Raw genomic sequence first — 19,783 nt, 5'->3', positions numbered from 1 at the left:
AAGGAGATAATGGACTGGTCTGATGTAGCCCTCCCTGCCTCTCTGCCAGGCTGGGACATAGCTAATTCCTTGTCTTCCACCATAAATCTTTGCATCGTTTTCTGCACATGTCACCGTCCAACTTTCCCCCTTTTAGAATAACACCAAGTCAAACTGGTTTAGGGTCACCCTGATGACTCAATGACCATCTTTAAAGACCCCATCTCTAGGACACCAATAATGTTTTTTATGAAGATAAAACTCAAAACAGGGCCCCAAAACACAATCCATAAAAAAAAAAAAAGTTTGTGAATGGGACCAAAATTAAGAACTTCAACTCTTCCAAAGAAGTAAATAAAAGGAGGCTGTAGAGGCAGTGTTTTAGAAAAAAATTGTTTGCCTGTTTTATGCAGAGACCTGTGTTTGACCCTAGCACTGCAAAAAGAAAAAGAAAAAAATTAAAACAATCCACAGACAGTCTGAATGAAAATAATTTCAAATCACGCGTCTGATGAAAGAGTCATAGCTCAGACACTCTACGTTCAGCAACGTTTTCTCAAAGACAAATGTGTACACAAAGGACAAAATTATTAGATATCACAGAAACACAAATCAGTGTCACAGTATGCATGCAGAACTGATCATCAGGCACATCATGTTCAATGTACTTGTATACACTCAACACAACTGATCGGATTTGTGGTGAGTTACCTTTGTTTAAAGATAAGGTCACATAGTATGTAGTCCCTGCTGGTCTGGAACTTACTATATAGACCAAGTTGGCCTCAGACTTGTAGTTATCCTCCTAGCCTCTGCCTCCTGAGTACTGGGAGGACAGATGTGAAGTTCCTCATTCAAACTCCACTAAAAATGCACATTGCATACCCAGATAGCTACAGTTTCCAGTCCTGGTCCTACCTTTCTCTAATGTTGTGCTAAGCAGGTTATCCCTGAGCTCAGTTTTCCTGCTGTAAATGGTAATCCAGAGCATTCATTTCATGCTGTATTAAATGACAATTAATTCAGAGCCTGAAACCTAGACCCAGGAAATTATAGTTATTACTAATAAAACAAATAATAAAGCATCCATTCAAACTTCTTATATCTATAATTTGAACCAAATATACAGCTCATATTTTAGGATCTAGAAAGCTATCTGCCCTGTCTGATAATATGTACCTCTGTTATCAACACCAAGAAGGGGAAGTCAGAGGGTCAAGAGTTCAAAGCTACCTTTGGCTACGTGATAAGTTTTAAGATAACCTGTCTCAATGAAACACAACTAGAAAATAATAACTTGCTCTGCCCACCCCACCCCCAAAAAAAAGAGAGAGTAAAGAAAAAAGAAAACTAAGTGCTGTCCACTGTCTCAGTGTTTCAGACAGTGTTAATTTAAATGAATTGTGTTCAATCAAAGGTCCATGGGCAGAAAGACAAAAATGTACTTTCAGTCTGAAATATTTTCAAATGTGAGCAGTGACTTCCCTGACAACAAACTCAATGTGCTTTCACAGTTATGCAATCTCAGGAAATCTTGCTCCTTACACGCTACAAACTTTCTTCTTCTTTCTTCCTCCTTCCTTTTTTCCTCTTCCTCTCCTTCTTTTTCTTCTTCTTCTGGCAAAATCACATTTCCAGCTATGGAGGTTTGAATAAGAACGGTCCCCATAGGCTCATATATTTGAATGCATAGGAAGTAGCACGATTGTTGGAGTAGGTGTGGCCTTGTAGAAGGAAGTATGTCACTGGGGGTCGGCTTTGGAGTTTCAGGAGCCCAAGTCAGGCCCAGGGGCGTCTTGCTCTCTTCCTGCTGCCAGCACATCCAGATGTAGAACTCTCAGCTCCTCCTCCAGCACTGTCTTCCTGCTTGCCATCATGTTTCCTGCCAAAAGGGCAATGAACTAAACCTCTGTAAGCAAGTTCCAATTAAATGCTTTCCTTTATAAGAGATGTAGGGGTCCTGGTGTCTCTTCACAGCGATAGAACACTGACTAAGACACTAGTTTTGAAACACACACACATACATCAACTCCTTCACCATAAAGGTCTACCTTTTAAAAAATTCTCTTCTTTGAATGTGTGTTGATGTGTGTGTGCCACTACACACGTGTGGGAGTCAGAGGGCAAGTTGCAGGAGCTGGTGGTCTCCTTCTGCCACGTGGGTCTCAGGGATGAAACGCAAGTCATTGGGATTGGTTGCAGGTGCCTTTGCCCACTGAGCCATCTTGGAGACCCCATCAAAGTTCTATTTTATACGAAATTTATTTTAGACCCTGACCAGAGAATGCAATGAAGAGCTAATTTCTCTTTCTGCAGTATATGATATAGGTGGACCATTCTCTGTGCAGAGAAGTACCACCCTGGCAGCACCCTTCTGTGTGGGTGGATGGAAGCCATGGCTGGAAAGCCTCACTGAAGCTCTGCAACAATTGGCAAAACAGTAGGACCCACCACTCCTGTATCCCACTGGTATTTTGAAAAGTGAAATTAGAAAAACTGCCATATAGAAAATGTTAAACATTAAGTTAGTAAGAAGGCAACTTAAAAATACTGAAAAGCTATACAGTCAGCAAAATAAAAGCTTTCCGCTATAATCCGATGCAAAATACCACCCATGCCAGAGTGGGTTCCGAACTGGCACTGTTTTCAAGCTCACTGACATGGTTTAATTGCTAGCAACCACCTTTAAGGCCTTTCATTTACAGTGCTGTCTTTAGAAATACATGAAAGTCCTTCTTTTTTACCATGACATAATAAAGTGCCCTTCATCCTTATACACTTTGGGGTAGGGAGTGTCAGAATTTTAACATTGTAAATGCAAGCTAGGCTAGAACTCACTATGGAGTCTAGTCTCAAAGTCACAGTAATTCTCCGGCCTCAGCACTCCTGTGTGCTGGTATTCCAGGCATTAGGCCTCATATATGGCCCCCTATCACATGTTTCCCATATTCAATGTCAGAGAAACAAAGCTTGCACATCTGTTTAGAAGCCTCAATTGCCACACTTACTGCTTAAACTCTGGTGTATACACACATGCATTTACAATTTCTGAGTCTAAATAAACCTGAAATAACCAAAAATAAGCATATGGCAATATTCTGCATTTTTACTCATTATATTTTATATGTAGACAGAAATAGAGATAAGTTAAATTTATAAATTCTGAATTCATTTTAAGGAAATAGTAATTTTTATGAACTACAAAGACTTCCAAAACGCCTACAAATTTTGTAAGCTCTTTTCTCAAGGACTTATCCAGATATAATTGAACCAAAACAGCAGAGTGGAAATGCTTTAAAATCAAACAAGTAAAAAGCTCACATACTTGTTTTACGAAATAACAACGCTTCGTGTAAAATTTCGGTTATGTTTCTGCGAAGCACACGAGAGCTTCGGTCCTGGAAACTTGATAGCAATAAACTGTACTCAAAACAAGGCCCGGAAGAGTTCAGTGTGTGTCAGATTAATTTCACACAAATCTAAATTTTACTCTGGGGAAGAAATCCAAACCTTCCAGATGACACACAGATCCTACAGCAGCCGTTTGCTGTTTTCACTGCGATTGCCAGGAACACCAAATCCATGCCTGCTTTGCCCTGCAGAGCCCTTCAGACCTCCGTCTGTCAGAACCCTTGACAGGCAGGTAGCATGTCCCCTTGTTTTCAGATACTCCATGGCAGAATGACATTAAGGGGAAAGAGCGCAGGAGAGTAGAGGAGTGCTGTGTGCTCACACCTCTGTCTCTTTTCCCAACTTGCGGTTTCTCTGAGGCTATGTCTGCAGTTATACATCCTGCCCCCCAAGGAAGCCTGTCACTAAAGTTATCTGGCTCCCAAGTTCCCTCCCCTTCCCACACGCATGGTTCTAAATGCTTCCTTCCATTATGTTAAAAAGAACATCTCCCAGTGCTCCAGTGTGGGTCTCTGTCTCTATCTCCATCCATCACCAAATGAAGGTTCTATGGTGATATGCAAGATATTCGTCAGTATTGCTATAGGATAGGGTCGTTTTTGATCCTACTTCATGTTCGGGCTTTGTGGGAGCCTAGCCAGTTTGGATGTTCACCTTCCTAGACATGGACGGAGAGGGGAGGACCTTGGACTTACCACAGGGCAGGGAACCCTGACTGCTTGTTGGACTGGAGAGGGAGGGGGAGAAGGGTGGGAGGAGGGGGAGGGAAATGGGAGGCTGGGAGGAGGGGGAAACTTTTTTTTTCCTTTTCTCAATAAAAAAAAAAAAAGATAAAAAAAAAAGAACATCTCCCATAGATTTTACTGAGTGGAAATGAACTTTGACTAAATTTTGCACTGAGACCCAGGATATGGAGATTTCAATGGCTCTGACAGTTTTTAAGGAAAATTCCCATCTGGCTGATTCTCCTCTGAACAAATCACACTAGTCGAGGTTCCTTGTTTCATGTTTGGTCGTCCCAAAAGAACTTTTTCTTAGCATAGGCGAGCAGAGATGAATTAAGGGTGTATGCATTAAGATGGTCATTTTACCCTGTCCCTCTCCCATGCTCCAAGCCACAGATTACTGATGTCCCAGGTAAGTGAGCTGCTTAAAGACCATTTTTATAATCAGAGCCTCACTCTTGGCTGGAGCACTGTGCACACCAATCATTCATTACTGGGATGTGTAATTGAATTTGAGCCCATATCACTGCTCTCAGTTTATATCACGCAGACAGCCACGCCTTTCAACACAACTTGGAAGACCATTTTTTGTAGGTTTGAAGAATCCTAGGTCAGAAGCAAAAAGGTTCCCTTTTCTAGTCTGTAGCCATTAAAGTTGACAGTGTTTATATGTCCCTGTCTTGAGAAAGAAGGATAGTTTAATCTTCTTTAAATTTCTGAAGAATATTCAACATAATTTTTGGAGATGTCCTTCATTTCCCAATCTAATAGTCTAAAAGGTCTTGTTTTAATTTCTCATGCTCAACTTAAACATTAGATTAAAGTATCTCAGAGACCTAATGTATAATTAGTTCCTTCTATCTAAACTTCTGGTCACAGTGTCTGATGTGTGGCAGGTACTGGGGCAGGGGATGAAGTGTGGGAGAAAGAAGAAATGGCCAAAGATAGAGTGCAAAAAAAGGAAGGAAGAAAGGGAAGAAGTGAGAACAAATATTACCAAGAACAAAACATGAATCTGGCACTCAAGAAGTCATCCATAGAGTAATAAGGACATAAGCATGACTTACTATCACATGGAATATATATGGAACACTGAGCCCATGTCTGGGACAATCACAACATAGCTATATGATTTCCATGTGGGAGATAACAAGAGTCTATTAGCAGAAGATACGATAATTGAGGTAAGCTTTGAAGACTAAATAGACTTCAAGCAGGCAATTTTGAGAGACAAGGGTAAGTACGGAAAGAAAAGGTGACTGTAGAAACGAAATAGCCTAAGAATAGGATAAAGGATGAGACTTAAGTAGAATCCAGACTAAAGTAGGGGTATTAGCAATTATCTAGACCATTATTTCAATTTTTGAATGAATGAGGACAAAAGAACAAAGAAATGAATTAGCATGGGCCTGGCCCTTTAAAGATGAAAGAGGGTCCTGAATAGACATCTCTCTCTCTCTGTTAAGCTCTATAACAAACTTCTCCCTAAAATTAGCCCTCTGTGCCCTATGTATTTCATTCTTTGAATTCATAAAACAAGAATCCAGAAGGCACTGAATGGGTGGACACTTGCTGTGAGTGTCCTAAGCTAAAGGCCCTGGACAATTCAAAGACATCCATGTTTCCCATGTCATATGAGACATTTTAACCTTGAAGAGCATGGCAAACAGCATGCACAGAAAGAACTTCGTGAGCTTCCTAAGATGGACTGCAAGATGGAACGGGCTTCATGCCTGACCCGAGAGCAAGCTGTGACTCCTCCTATGAATGATGCCATCTACACAGCAGGAAGAAAGGTGGAGCCTTTTTTAAAATTTAGTTAGTTAGTTGTTACATACCAGTCCCAGTTCCCCCTTACTCCTTCCCCCCAGTCCCTGCTTAGGATGAGCAAGGTATTTCTCCACAAACTCAGTTCATGCATTAGAGTTAGATCCTGGTCCCCCTGTCAGTGGCCCCATATACTGCCCAAGCCACACCATTGTCACCTATATTAGGGGGCCTAGTCTGGGCCTATGCAGGTTCCCCAGTTGTCAGTCCAGAATCAGTAATCTTCCACTAGTTCGGGTAAGCTGTGTTGGTTTCCCCATCATGATCTTGACCCCTTTGATCATCTTCTCGCTCGTCCCTCTTTCTGCCTGGAGCTCGGCCCATGGTTAGTTGCGGATCTCTGCATCTGCTTCCATCTGTTTCTGGAAGAGAGTTCTAGCTCCTCTGGGCTTGTGAACTGTAGACTTGTTATTCTTTGCTTCAAGACCTAGCAATACCACTTTGGGGCATATACCCAAAAGAGGCACAATCACACAACAAGAATACTTATTCAACTGTGTTCTTAGCAGGATTATTCTTAATACCTAGAACCTGGAAACAACCCTAAATGCCCCTCACCTGAAGAAGAGATAAAGAAAATAATGTTACATACCAGGTATCCTTAAGCAGACAAGAAGTTCTCAACATCTCCCTACAAACCCCCTTGGTTTGGGTTGGGGGATAGTCTCTGCTCAAAGAATAGCTAGGGACCAGTGACATCACTGTTTCTCATTTGAAATGCAGAAACCCAACACCCCAAGCCTCTAGAGTCAGGACCTTCACTTCCGAACCTGAGAAATACTGGTTATAAAAGTCTCAAAAGCAACTCCACAACAAAGTGCTGTTTACAAAGGAAGCCTAACAAATGACTAGAGCTGAAGATAGGGAAGAGCCCATGAGCTGCAAAACACCAACTCTGTTGCCAGCACTGCCCTTTAGAAGGCAGCTCCTCAAGAAGCATCTTCCTCCATCGAGGTCAGCTGGCACCAAAACTTCCTCAGGATGAACAGAGTCCCGAATCCCCCGGCAGGGAGAAGTGGGAAAGAATAGCAAACCCATTTGATAGCATCATGGAGAATTAAATGTCGACTCTGGCTCCCAGTGCTGTCCTAGAACGTATGGTTCTCTGTGATAAATTGACTGCCTTTGTGACTCACCCACAATGAATGAGCTTACAGAAAAGGGAGATGTGACCCATGAAATATAGTCAATTACAGCTTAATCTTCCTCACCCTGGAATCCATTCAATAGCTTTAATGAACTTACCGGCTGGAAGGCAGGGTGAAGAATGCATAAGAAATACAACTCACGCTCCCTGGCACCACGGACGCCCGGTTCCCTTTGTTATTAAGGAATGAGTGTTCTTCCTCCAGTAAGTATTTTGGAAAAGGGAAAATACAAAAACCTGTTTTCCATTATCACTGTTACCTGCTACAAAGCTCCAAGGAATGCATATTATTCTGGTCTTATTAGAATACACGGTATACAGCACCACATTGAGCTTTCTTGACTCTGTTTCCAGCCTGCAGTGTTGAGACAGCTGCCCTAGTTTGCTTTTTGATGCTACCATAACACTGACCAAAACCAACTTTGGAGAGAAAGGGATTCATCCATCTTACACTTCCACACCACAGTCCACCACTGAGGAAGGTCAGTGCAGGAACTTCAGGCAGGAACCTGGAGGACAAACTGAAGGACAGACAATAGAGGCGGGCTTTTTACTGGCTCGCTTCTCTGGCTCCCTCAGTTACCTTTCTCATACAGCCCAAGTCGCCCTTCCCTGGAGCATGACACCAGCCACAGTGGGCTAGGCCTTCCTATGGCTATTAGTAATCACAAAAATTCCCTATAGGCTGATCTGATGGAGGCGAATCCTCAGGTGAGGTTCCCTCCTGCCAGGTGACTCTAGTTTGTTCAAGGTGACAAAGACTAACCTGAATAGCAGGCAAAGACAGAAGCCCTTAACCCTGACCTTGAAACCACATCAGGTTCTTTTCCCTGTAGGAAACTCCCTTTGACTGAACATAGACTCATTCAAATGATTTTCTTCTAATTCAAGTTAGAAAAAAAAAAAAAAACCTCCAAGAAGGGTGTGAGATAGCCTTAAAAAGTAACCACGACAGTTGGCTTCATTAGTTCATTTATATGCATCAGCATACATCTAGCCTGGACTTAATCTACACAAAAATCCACTGTCTGTTCCAATGCTCAATGCCAATATTTCATTGTCAATCACTATTTCTAAATGATGGGTTGGTCCCCCCCTAGAGGTTAAGAAACTCAGGTTACCAGGTCAGAGCCAACATTTTTATGTTTAAAAAAAATACACTAGAACAGGATAGTAAACTTGGTTACCACTAGTAGAATGAGTATTCTTTTGTCAAAATTTTATTGTGGTATGTGTGTGCTTGTAAATGAACATGGTGTAAAATCATTTCCAACCATAGGTTACACTGCAGTGGAAAGTCTACTGGCTGCCCCATGGTATTTGGAGATCAGCGACTGCAGTTTGTAAACTGTACTCAGAAAGCTTGGCCTCCAGTTGGTGGTATTGCATAAGAAAGTTATGGGAATTTTAGAGTTGGAGCCTCACTGGAGAGAATGGATCACTGGAGGTGGGCCTTGAGATGTTATAGACCAGCTGCCCCATCCCTCCTGTCTAGGCCACGTTACCCTCTACTTTGTATTTTTCCTGTCATGCCTTCCCCAACATGACAAACAGTGTCGCCTTGGATCTGTAAGCCAGTGTAAACTTTCTGACTTAAGTTTCTTTGGTCAGATATTTTTTCCCCCAGCGACAAGTAAAGTTTAATTAAAATATAGTCCCTTACTAAAAAGGAAAGGTTGAATATCGTAAGAAAGAGCCAGAAAAGTCAAGATGTTCTAGGGGTTGCCAACAGCAGAAGAGGAGGAACTCAAGTCTTCCTGTGAGCCAGCAGAAGAGGCTGGAGTGTCTGTCTACCCTTCCTCCTATAGCCTGGCCCCCAGTTATGACTCAACCAGAAGCCACAGTAAGGAAGCACAGCTGTTTTGTATTAGCATGCACATCTGCCTCAATAGAAATGCTAATCTGGCTACAAGGCCTCTGCTTAGCATCCAAAGAAATGGTTGAGCAATTTGTCAGACTTTTCCTTGACGCTGTTTCCACTGAGATCCTAATTATCACAAAAAGTATTTTCCTCTCCTTCCTCCAACAATCACAGGCAGCAGATTCCAGTCATGCAAGGCTGAAAAGGCAAAGAAAAGGTACAGGGTTTAAGCAGACATCCAAAACACCTTCGCCAAAACGAGCATATTCACACTGAGAAATTTTAGTGTAAACACCAAGGTACAGCCCTGCTTTTGTCGTCTTCTCTCAATATCTCCAAGGTTTCCAAAGGAACCGGTAAGGTGTCCTAAGAATTAACAGTTGAGGTTAAAGAGTAAAGCAGCCTCCAGTGAAGCAGCTCCCATCACTGCCTGACACGAGATAAATACTCAGACTTTTCTCAGACTCAGGATTTCTTAGTCATAACCTAAGAACAATAAGGATACCCACTTCAGAAGTGGCAGGAAAAATCAAATGAGGAAAGTAAATAAATCATTTAGCCAATGACAGGAACACAATGCTCGGTAGCTGCTATGATTATTAACACTGCCATAAATATTGGCATTTCAAAGCAAAGTTTAATTGCTCACCAGGCTAGTTTATTAATTATTTTTGCATGTTTTACAATCAATATTACTGATGTAAATTTAAAACCAGAAGAAATTTTTTTTAAAAAAAAAGAAAAGAAAAACTATACTCTCTTCCAGATGTGTGTTGTAAATGACTTGCAAATTAATAGAGTCCCCAAAATAATTTTCCAAGAAACTCTTCATTTCCCTGGGAGAGTAAGGATTATCACTCATCTCCCTGTACATAGGCTGCCAAGAATCCAAATCAAAAATTAATAAAAATAATAACAAAGAACTTTTTAAAAACCCATGCATGTAAGAGTTTTCATCAGTGAAGACCCAGAAACTCAAAGACAGGAAGGAATCCAGCTGTTCTGCTGTGTGGAGCATGCGCCAAGGAGCAGGAGGAGCCAGTGACAGTTGTGCTCACAGCTGTGCTGGGAAAAGACCCACAAGCCCATGCTTCCACTACATGCACAGGTCAGTTGTGGAAGCCCAAGGCAAGGGATCCGAGGTGCCTCTTGGCCTCTGTAGTAACTAACATGAAGAGCAGTCCGGCCTCCAGAGAAACATTGGAAGTGCAGCCAGGCCTTCCTCACCGCTCCCTACTACAACCTTTTTCCAAAAATACTTTGCTCTGGAACTGACGTTTTGAATGTAAACCTTTTCCCTTCATGTTTTAAATGACATTTCCTTCCTGCTAATGGTTTAGAGAAACTCCCTAAGGGCATGCATGTTTGGAAGAACAAAGGAAGATGAAGCCAGTCTACCAAATATCACCACATCATCCTCATTCACTTAGCCTCCTGCCCTGGCACAAGCATCTGACTGTGAACTGGAGATGTAACCCTGTGACAGATTGGATCAAAAGTCAAAATGGCTTCCATTAATCATTTTCTTCTATGATGTTCCTCCTTTTTAGTTTTTTAAAATCGATTTTATTGAGCCATACATTTTTCTCTGCTCCCCTCCCTTCTTCCCACCTCCCTTTGAACCCTTTCCCATGGGTCCAACTTATGTTGGAGAGATTGTGAGATAAGGGAAACATTTCTGCATTGCTGGTGGGAGTGCAAGCTTCCATAGCCCCTTTGGACATCAGTGTGGCAATTTCTCAGAAAATTAGGAAACAGCTCTTGGATTGAGAGGATCAACATAGTAAAAATGGCAATCCTACCAAAAGCAATCTATAGATTCAATGCAATCCACATCAAAATCCCATTAAAATTCTTCACAGACCTTGAGAAGATAATAATCAACTTTATATGGAAAAACAAAACACCCAGGATAGCCAAAACAATCTTTCTTTTCTTTTCTTTTTATTTATTTATTTATTAAAGATTTCTGTCTCTTCCCCGCCACCACCTCCCATTTCCCTCCCCCTCCCCCAATCAAGTCCCCCTCCCTCATCAGCCCAAAGAGCAATCAGGGTTCCCTGCCCTGTGGAAAGTCCAAGGACCACCCACCTCAATCCAGGTCTAGTAAGGTGAGCATCCAAACTACCTAGGCTCCCAAAAGCCAGTATGTGCAGTAGGATCAAAAACCTATTGCCATTGTTCTTGAGTTCTCAGTAGTCCTCATTGTCCGCTATGTTCAGCGAGTCCAGTTTTATCCTTATACAATAAAGGATCGTCTGGAGGCATTACCATCCCTGACTTCAAACTCTATTACAGAGCTACAGTATTGAAAACAGCTTGGTACTGGCATAAAAACAGAGAAGTCGACCAATGGAATTGAATAGAAGACCCGGACTTTAACCCGCAAACCTATGAACACCTGATTTTCGATAAAGGAGCTAAAAGTATACAATGGAAAAAAGAGAGCATCTTCAACAAATTGTGCTGGTAAAACTTGATGTCAATCTGTAGAAGAACGAAAATAGATCCATATCTATCACCATGCACAAAACTCAAGTCCAAATGGATTAAAGACCTCAATATCAGTCTGAACACACTGAACCTGATAGAAGAGAAAGTGGGAAGTACTCTACAACACATGGGCACAGGAGACCACTTCCTACGTACAATCCCAGCAGCACAGACATTAAGGACATCATTGAATAAATGGGACCTCCTGAGACTGAGAAGCTTCTGTAAAGCAAAGGACACAAGACAAAAAGGCAACCCACTGACTGGGAGAAGATCTTCGCCAACCCTGCAACTGACAAAGGTCTGATCTCCAAAATATATAAAGAACTCAAGAAACTAGACCGTAAAAAGCTAATCAACCCAATTATAAAATGGGGCATTGAGCTGAACAGAGAATTCTCAACAGAAGAAGTTCAAATGGCCAAAAGACACTTAAGGTCATGCTCAACTTCCTTAGCAATCAGGGAAATGCAAATCAAGACAACTTTAAGATACCATCTTACACCTGTCAGAATGGCTAAAATCAAAAACACCAATGATAGCCTTTGCTGGAGAGGTTGTGGAGAGAGGGGTACACTCATCCATTGCTGGTGGGAATGCAAACTTGTGCAACCACCTTGGAAAGCAGTGTGGCGGTTTCTCAGGAAATTCGGGATCAACTTACCCCTGGACCCAGCAATATCACTCTTGGGAATATACCCAAGAGAGGCCCTATCATACAATAAAAGTATTTGCTCAACTATGTTCATACAGCATTGTTTGTAATAGCCAGAACCTGGTAACAACCTAGATGCCCTTCAATGGAAGAATGGATGAAGAAAGTATAGAATATATACATATTAGAGTACTACTCAGCAGTAAAAAACAAGGACTTCTTGAATTTTGCATGCAAATGGATGGAAATAGAAAACACTATCCTGAGTGAGGTAAGCCTGACCCAAAAAGAGGAACATGGGATGTACTCACTCATACATGGTTTCTAGCCATAAAAAAAGGACATTGAGCCTATAATTCGTGATCCTAGAGAAGCTAAATAAGAAGGTGAACCCAAAGAAAAACATATAGACATTCTCCTGGATATTAACCTTCATCGGGCGATGAAAGGAGACAGAGACAGAGTCCCACATTGGACCACCAGAATACAACCCCAAGGTCCAAAACAGGAGCAGAAGGAGAGAGAGCACGAGCAAGGAACTAGGGCCATGAGGGGTGCACCCACACACTGAGACAATGGGGATGTTCTTTCGGGAACTCACCAAGGCCAGCTGGACTGGGTCTAAAAAAGCATGGGATAAAACCAGACTCACTGAACATAGCAGACAATGAGGACTGCTGAGAAGTCAAGAACAATGGCACTGGGTTTTGATCCTACTGCACATACTGGCTTTGTGGGAGCCTAGGCTGTTTGGATGTTCACCTTACTAGACCTGGAAGGAGGTGGGAGGTCTTTGGACTCCCCACAGGGCAGGGAACCAGATCTGCTCTTTGGGCTGATGAGAGGGGGAGTTGACTGGGGGAGGGGGAGGGAAATGGGAGGCGGTGGCGGGGAAGAGACAGAAATCTTAAATTAATTAATTAATTAATTAATTAATTATAAAAAAGAAAATTAGGAAACAGCTTTCCTCAAGACCCAGCAACACCACTTTTGGGTATATATTCAAAGGATGCTCAATGTACTACAAGGACATGTGCTCAACTATATTCATAGCACCATTGTTTGTCATAGTCAGAACATAGAAACAATCTAAATGCCCCTCGACCAAAGAATGGATAAGGAAAGTGTGGTACATTTACACAATGGAGTACTACACAGCAGAAAAAATGACATCTTGAAATTTGCAGGCAAATGATGGAGCTAGAAAACATCATATTGAGTAAGGTAACCCAGACACAGAAAGACAAGTATCACATGTACTCACTCATAAGTGGTTTTTAAACATAAAGCATAGAAAACCAGCCTATAATTCACAATCCCAGAGAACCTAGACAACAATGAGGACCCTAAGAGAGAAATACATGGATCTAATCTACATGGGAAGTAGAAAAAGACATGATCTCCTGGGTAAATTGGGAGCATGGAGACCATGGGAAAGGATTCAAAGGGAGGCAGGAGGAAGGGAAGGGAGCAGAGAAAAATGTAAAGCTCAATAAAATCAATGTAAAAAAGAAAAGAAAAACAGTTTAATGAACTTAAAGAAGATAAAATAAATAAATGACTGCATGTTAAAAAACAAACATATGGCTAAAGGAAATTACAAATACAATTCAGAATTTGAAAACAACTCAGTAAAGATATAGAAATAATGAAGACAACGCAAGCCAAAATGAAAAACTCAACAACACAATTAGGAAACTCAGCAGAAGCCTTGTAAGTTGAATGCATCAAGTTTAAGGAATTACCATTCCTTATATCAAGATATATATTGCACAGCTATAGTAATAAAGATAACATAGTAATGGCATAAAAACAGACATGTACATGAATGGAACAAAATAAAACACCGAAAAAGAAATATACCTAAGTATAGTCATTTGATATTTGATAGTCACTGAAAATGATATCATCTTCAACAAATGGTTCTGAGAAAACTGGATGCCTACATGTAGAAGAATGAAATTGAACCTATATCTATCATTTTTCACAAAAGCTAACTTCAAATGGATCAAAGACCTATATGTAAAATTCAAAACAGTGGCAGAAAACACATGAAGTACCCTACATAATAGAGGACTCCACCTGCTCAGGAATGAAGGTCAATAATTAAGGTTCAAGGAACACCACAGAAGAGGAGGCAAGCAGATTCTAAGAGTCAGAGGACCAAAATATCTACTGAGAGATAGTGACCTCTACATAAGAAGTTGTACTTGTGAAATCTCAATAATATAGTTACCTAAATTAGACCTGCATAGGTACCATACCAATTGGCAACCTAACATGGATGGCAGAAATCTCACAAGGCTTCTCCACCAAGATGAAAACCTACAGCTAACTAATGACTAGAGAGAGAGAAAGAGGGAGAGAGAAAGAGAGAGAGAGAGAGAGAGAGAGAGAGAGAGAGAGAGAGCAGTCTTCCTCAGGGACAAGCCCCCTAAATGGTTTCCAACACCAAGTGGTCAGGCCTAAAAACATACATATGCACAGCACTAAACGAACTCAGCAGGTTTTATCTACACACACACACACAAATACTCATAATGTGCGAATTGTAGAGATCCATATTAGCATTTGGGTACAAGGAAGATCCATTACAGTCTTCCCTGTGTGCCAGGTAGTCACCAAACACTATCTGCCTGCCAATTTCCCCAGAACCTTCCACCTACCTAGCAGTAACATATGCTCTGGGAGCCTCACCTTTATCCCAGTTCTCCAAAGACCTCTCCTCTAAATTAGTGATTGCTGTTTTTTAGAAGGTGAACACTGTTCAATTAAATAAAATACTTGTAGTTTGAATGAAATGGCCCCCAGAGGCCCAGAGGGAGTGGAGTGCCACTATTCAGAGGCATGGCTTTGTTGTAATAGGTGTGGCCTTGTTGTAGCAGGAGTGGCCTTGTCAGAGGATGTGTGCCACTGGGGGTGAGCTTTGGTGTTTCAGATGCTCGAGCCAGGCCCAGTGTCACTCTCTCTTCCTGTTGCCTGATGATCCATATGTAGAACTCTCAGTTACTTCTCCAGCATCATGTCTGTCTATATGCCACCATGCTTCCCACAATGATGATAATGGACTAAACCTCTGAACTTTAAGTTAGTCCAAATTAAGTGATTTTGTTTGTAAGAGTTGACATGGTCATGGTGCCTCTTCACAGCATAGTTAGAAACCCTAACTAAGACAATGTTTGGATGAAATTCTCAAAACATAAGATAAAAACTTTTTAAAAATTAGTAAAGGTACTGTATTAGCTTTATAATTCTATAAACCTTAAACTATTTCAAAATAATTAATTTAAATATATAATACTAAAAAATCAGCTACTCATATTATTTCCACAGTTCCACATTTGGCTGATATTCTTACATATAGTTATTTATTTACATATTTTTAAATGACCTATCTGTGTATGGGTATGGGTATATCTCTCTCCCTCCTTCTTCCTCCCTCTCCCTCCCTCTTTCTCTATCTTCCTCTCCCTCTATCTCCCTTTCTTTTCCTTCCTCTATCTCTGCCTCCATGTCCCTCCCCTCCTTCCTTCTTCCTCCTTCTCTCTCCCTCCATCCCTGTCTCTCTCCATCCCTCCAACCCTCTCCCTCTCTCCGACACTGTCCTTCACTCTCCTCTCTCTCCATCCCTCCCACCCTCTCCCTCTTTATCTCTCCCTCTCCCCATGCCCCCCTCTCTCCCTCTCTCTTTCTCTCCATCCCTCCAACCCTCACCCTTCCTCCTCTAGCTCCCTCTCTCCCGCCCTGTCCTTCTTCTCTCTCTCTCCTTCCCAACCTCTCCCTCTTTATCTCCCCCTTACTCTCTCTCTTTCTCCCCCTCTCTCTCTCCCACCCTCTTCCTCCTTCTCTCTCTCCCTCTCCCTTTTCCCCCTTTGCTCCCAGAAGATAAGAAGCACTTTTTGCTCTTTGTGTGGTTCATTGTTCCATATCTCTGGATATGTGGCCATATAGGGCTGCACTCAGCTCTATGTAAGTGAATTAAAAGTCTGGGAGTGGTGTCAAACAAGTCAAACTTCACATCAATAAATAGAATATTTTGTATTGATATTCTTGGTAACACTCATTTTTAAAAATAAATATTACACTTTCAATTTTTTCTTCATCTAACTTTTCAGAAGCACTATTAATGCAAAGCATGCTGACTGGCTTTCATCCTACAGATCTTAAATCTCTTAGGTCAGCCACAGACCACACATACCAGCACTGTAAGAGGATGAATACAGGACCAGAAGAGAGTCAAGGAAGAAATGTCAACTGGGATTTCCAATCAAATGATCAGATTTGGACTCGTCTTTCTGAGGACCTGTACTTTGCTTTCCAGTACATGGGGGATCAGTGTGAAGCATGAAATAGAAGCTTTTCCCACCCTGAGATATAATTTTCTATCACTTTGCCAATGAATCCTGATGGATGAGAATTTGAGGGATTACACAAGCCAAGGAAGTCCCAGAAGGGACCAAGTTTTGCAGAGAGTTTGCAAGATCTTGCTATGAATCATGATGGCGGATGATATCCTATGGCCATTAACTGTTATGGGGAGGCAGTACAGTGACTTAACAGCTGATGTTTATTAAACCCCTGCTATATGCCTGGAACTGGCCACATACCATGTATATATCTTGCTTATTTTACAGCCCATGCACTGGGTACTGTGTGCAGTCACTATCCTGACATATTACGTACATAACTAGCTGAAGAATTCCAATGTTAAAGAAGAATGGAAATTGGATTTAAGCTGAGATCTCAGACCTCCAAATCCATGTTCTGAATGCCACTGTGCACTGCCCTGCTTTTGGACTCCTCGTAAGATCATGCTGCTCCAATGCTGCACACAAGCTAGCGACACAAGCAAGTCATTGGTGCCAAGGTTGGGAACCCATCGAACCCCTCCATCTAGCACCACAAGTATCCCTTAAACAGGATTCACTCTTCACACAAGAGACTAATTTGAGGAGAGTTTCTTTCTATTCCAAATAACGATGCTTAATGGGGAGCAAGTCAAGCTTCACAATCGCTTCATCAGACCTCATCTTGCAGCCCCGAAATTGCACACAAAATCCAAGAGCACAGTTCTTGCTGTGGTGAAATCAGCAGGGGAGGCCGATGCAAAGCAAACAGGTGAAAGCATGGAGTTAGCACACCCTGCTGAGCACAGACCAGTTTTAAGGGCGAGCTGTGCTCACAACCGCCATAGTACCGTCCTGCTACCAACAGCACAGTAGTATATCGCTATCGGGATCTTTATTTCCAGAGACGAGCAGCTGTCCCCTGAAGGGATGAGTCTTCTGCTTACCCATCAGTTGGGGTCTGTTGACTTTACCAAAAGGGTTAATTCTACCTCCCCCCCCCCTTTTCTTAATAAAGGACCATGAGTGAGCATCACTAACTACTGAAGATGGCACTGTTACTAACAGCACGGCACACTGCTAGTTAACAGTGTCCTCATGGCACTGTAGCAAAGGACTACTATGGATCTGGTCTAAGAGCGAGAAGAGAGGGTCACACAGCATACACTGCAGTCATCATCGTCATCCAGTTCTCGTACGCTCTTTAGTTGCTATGTGAATCCTACAGAGCCCTTGACAATGATCTGATGATAGACATGTCCTGCGGCATAGCCGCGTAAGGGGATGACTACAGAAGTCAATCCACAAGACTTCCATTTGCACTTAGAGAGGTAAAAAGACAGCCAGCAGTAAGGGCTCCAGTCCCCTAGTGGCAGAGAATGGTAATGGTGGTTCTCAAAGCCAAGAGCAACTTGCAGGATTCCCTTTTCAGCCCTGCTTTCCAGGGACCCATCTTGCTATTGGCTAACAATTTCAATGGATAATTCTGTAGCCTGGGTATACTAAGAAGAAATTGACTTGGTTTATTTATTTAGTTATTTTGCTTGCTTTGCAGCACTAATTTTTGCTGAAAGTATTCTGATAATTTCCTTTCGGAACCCCACATGTATAGGATACTTTGTTTTATTGCCTCCTTGGTGAATATGCAATAACACCAACTGTTTCTATTAAGATCTGTAATTTTCTGCTTTGGGGGAACAAGCAGGCTAGCATATGGAACTCAGGATTTCTGAGTTTTTTTCAGAACAAAGTATGCTAAATGTACATAAACCAAACAACATATCCCTTCAAATTACTTGAAAATCCCCTTTCGTACATTATAAAAAAAAAAGCATTTAAAATGTTTTTCCTTGTGAAATTTAAGTGCACTTACCACACATATAAAATCTTGTATTCAGCTACATAAGCTATGGAATATAATCTATCAATGTGATACATTGAACAAATTATAAGCTAAAATGGAACAATTAATAATAGCTAAAACACTGTGCATGTATTGAGTCCTGAAAGCACACACAGTTTTCACCTTTATCCATTAAAACTCACCACAGTTTCATAAGGTAATACCTGCCTCTCTTTCTCTCTCTCTCTCTCTCTCTCCCTCTCTCTCTCTCTCCCTGCCTTCTGGCCTTCCTCCCATCCTGTTTCTTTTTCCAAAGTTGTGGCTCTTGCCATTTCGAGACAAGGTCTAACATATTACCCAGACTGGCCTCAATTCCCAAACTCAAACAATTCTCCTACCTCTGCCTCCCAAGGAAGTGGGCAACAGACATGTACTACCATGTCCAATTATTGCTCAATTGTCAAATTATTAAAAAGTGAAGTTTCACTTTTGCATATGTGTGTCTGCTTTTATGTGTGTGTGTGTGTGTGTGTGTTTGTGTGTAGGTATGCATACAGTGTGTGCCTATATGAGTGGAAGGCAGAGGGTGCCCTCTTCAATTGTTCTCCACCCAACATACTGAGATAGTGTCTACCACTTGAACCTAGGGCTCCATGACCCAGCTGGTCTAGCCAGCCAGATTGCTCTGGGGATCCTTTGTATCCCCCTCCAGGGTTAGTGGGGTTATTGGCGAGCCACCAAGTTATTGTTGATGTAGATGCTGGGAATCTGGACACTGCTCTTCCATGTTTGCTTGATAGATGCTTTACCCACTGAGCCATCTCCCCAGTCCTAGGGAGAAGCTTTAATCAAGGTTTCCAACCTCAGCACTACTAATATTTTGGATAATTCCTTATTATTTTCTCAGCCAGAGTATCAATTCACTAGAAGCCAGTAGTAAGCCTCAGAACCAACAGCTGGGCTGCCCAGTTGTTCTCTGACCTCCATATGTACGCCATGATGCAGGTGCCCACATATACACAATAACAAGTGGGGCTTTAAAGGACAATGACTAGAAATGCCTTTCCACACTGACAAATGTCCTTTGGGGTGACTTTCTCCACTCAGTAGAGAATTACTAACTTTGAGAAACAAGTAATTTATAAAGGCCATGTACTTTAAGAAACACAGGTCCAGTGGCTGGGCATCCCGAGTCTAGAATGCATGTGCAGACCACTGGAATGCAGTGCTGTTTACACTGTGAGTGCTTAAAGGAAAGTTTTAATTACAAAATACAAACGTGTCAGAGAATACGGAAGGGAAGTGCCTATCCACGTGGAGCAATCCCATAGCCACACCAGCCAGGGCCCTGGAAAACTTCCTTTCCTACTTTAGACCCCATATAACTTTCTCTACTTCCCCGTCCTTAGCCATTTTCCAATCCTATTCCGTGTACCCTGAGCAATTTGTTGATTTTTTAGTTTTGTAACTAAGACTATTCCCCTGCTCTCACAGAA

The 19,783-nt window shown here is 41.8% G+C and overlaps 1 protein-coding gene across 6 annotated transcripts in view; it reads right to left on the bottom strand.

Annotated features, from left to right (window-relative positions):
• The window catches only part of Pde1c (phosphodiesterase 1C), a 455,584-nt gene that overhangs the window by 215,568 nt on the left and 220,233 nt on the right, over window positions 1–19,783 (bottom strand). The window lies entirely within an intron of this gene.

The sequence above is a fragment of the Microtus oregoni genome, unplaced genomic scaffold (genome assembly GCF_018167655.1).
Source record: "Microtus oregoni isolate MIOR12 unplaced genomic scaffold, Mior012 000062F_ref0000492, whole genome shotgun sequence".
NCBI lineage: Eukaryota > Metazoa > Chordata > Mammalia > Rodentia > Cricetidae > Microtus > Microtus oregoni.
This window is presented reverse-complemented; position numbering and strand designations above follow the sequence as displayed.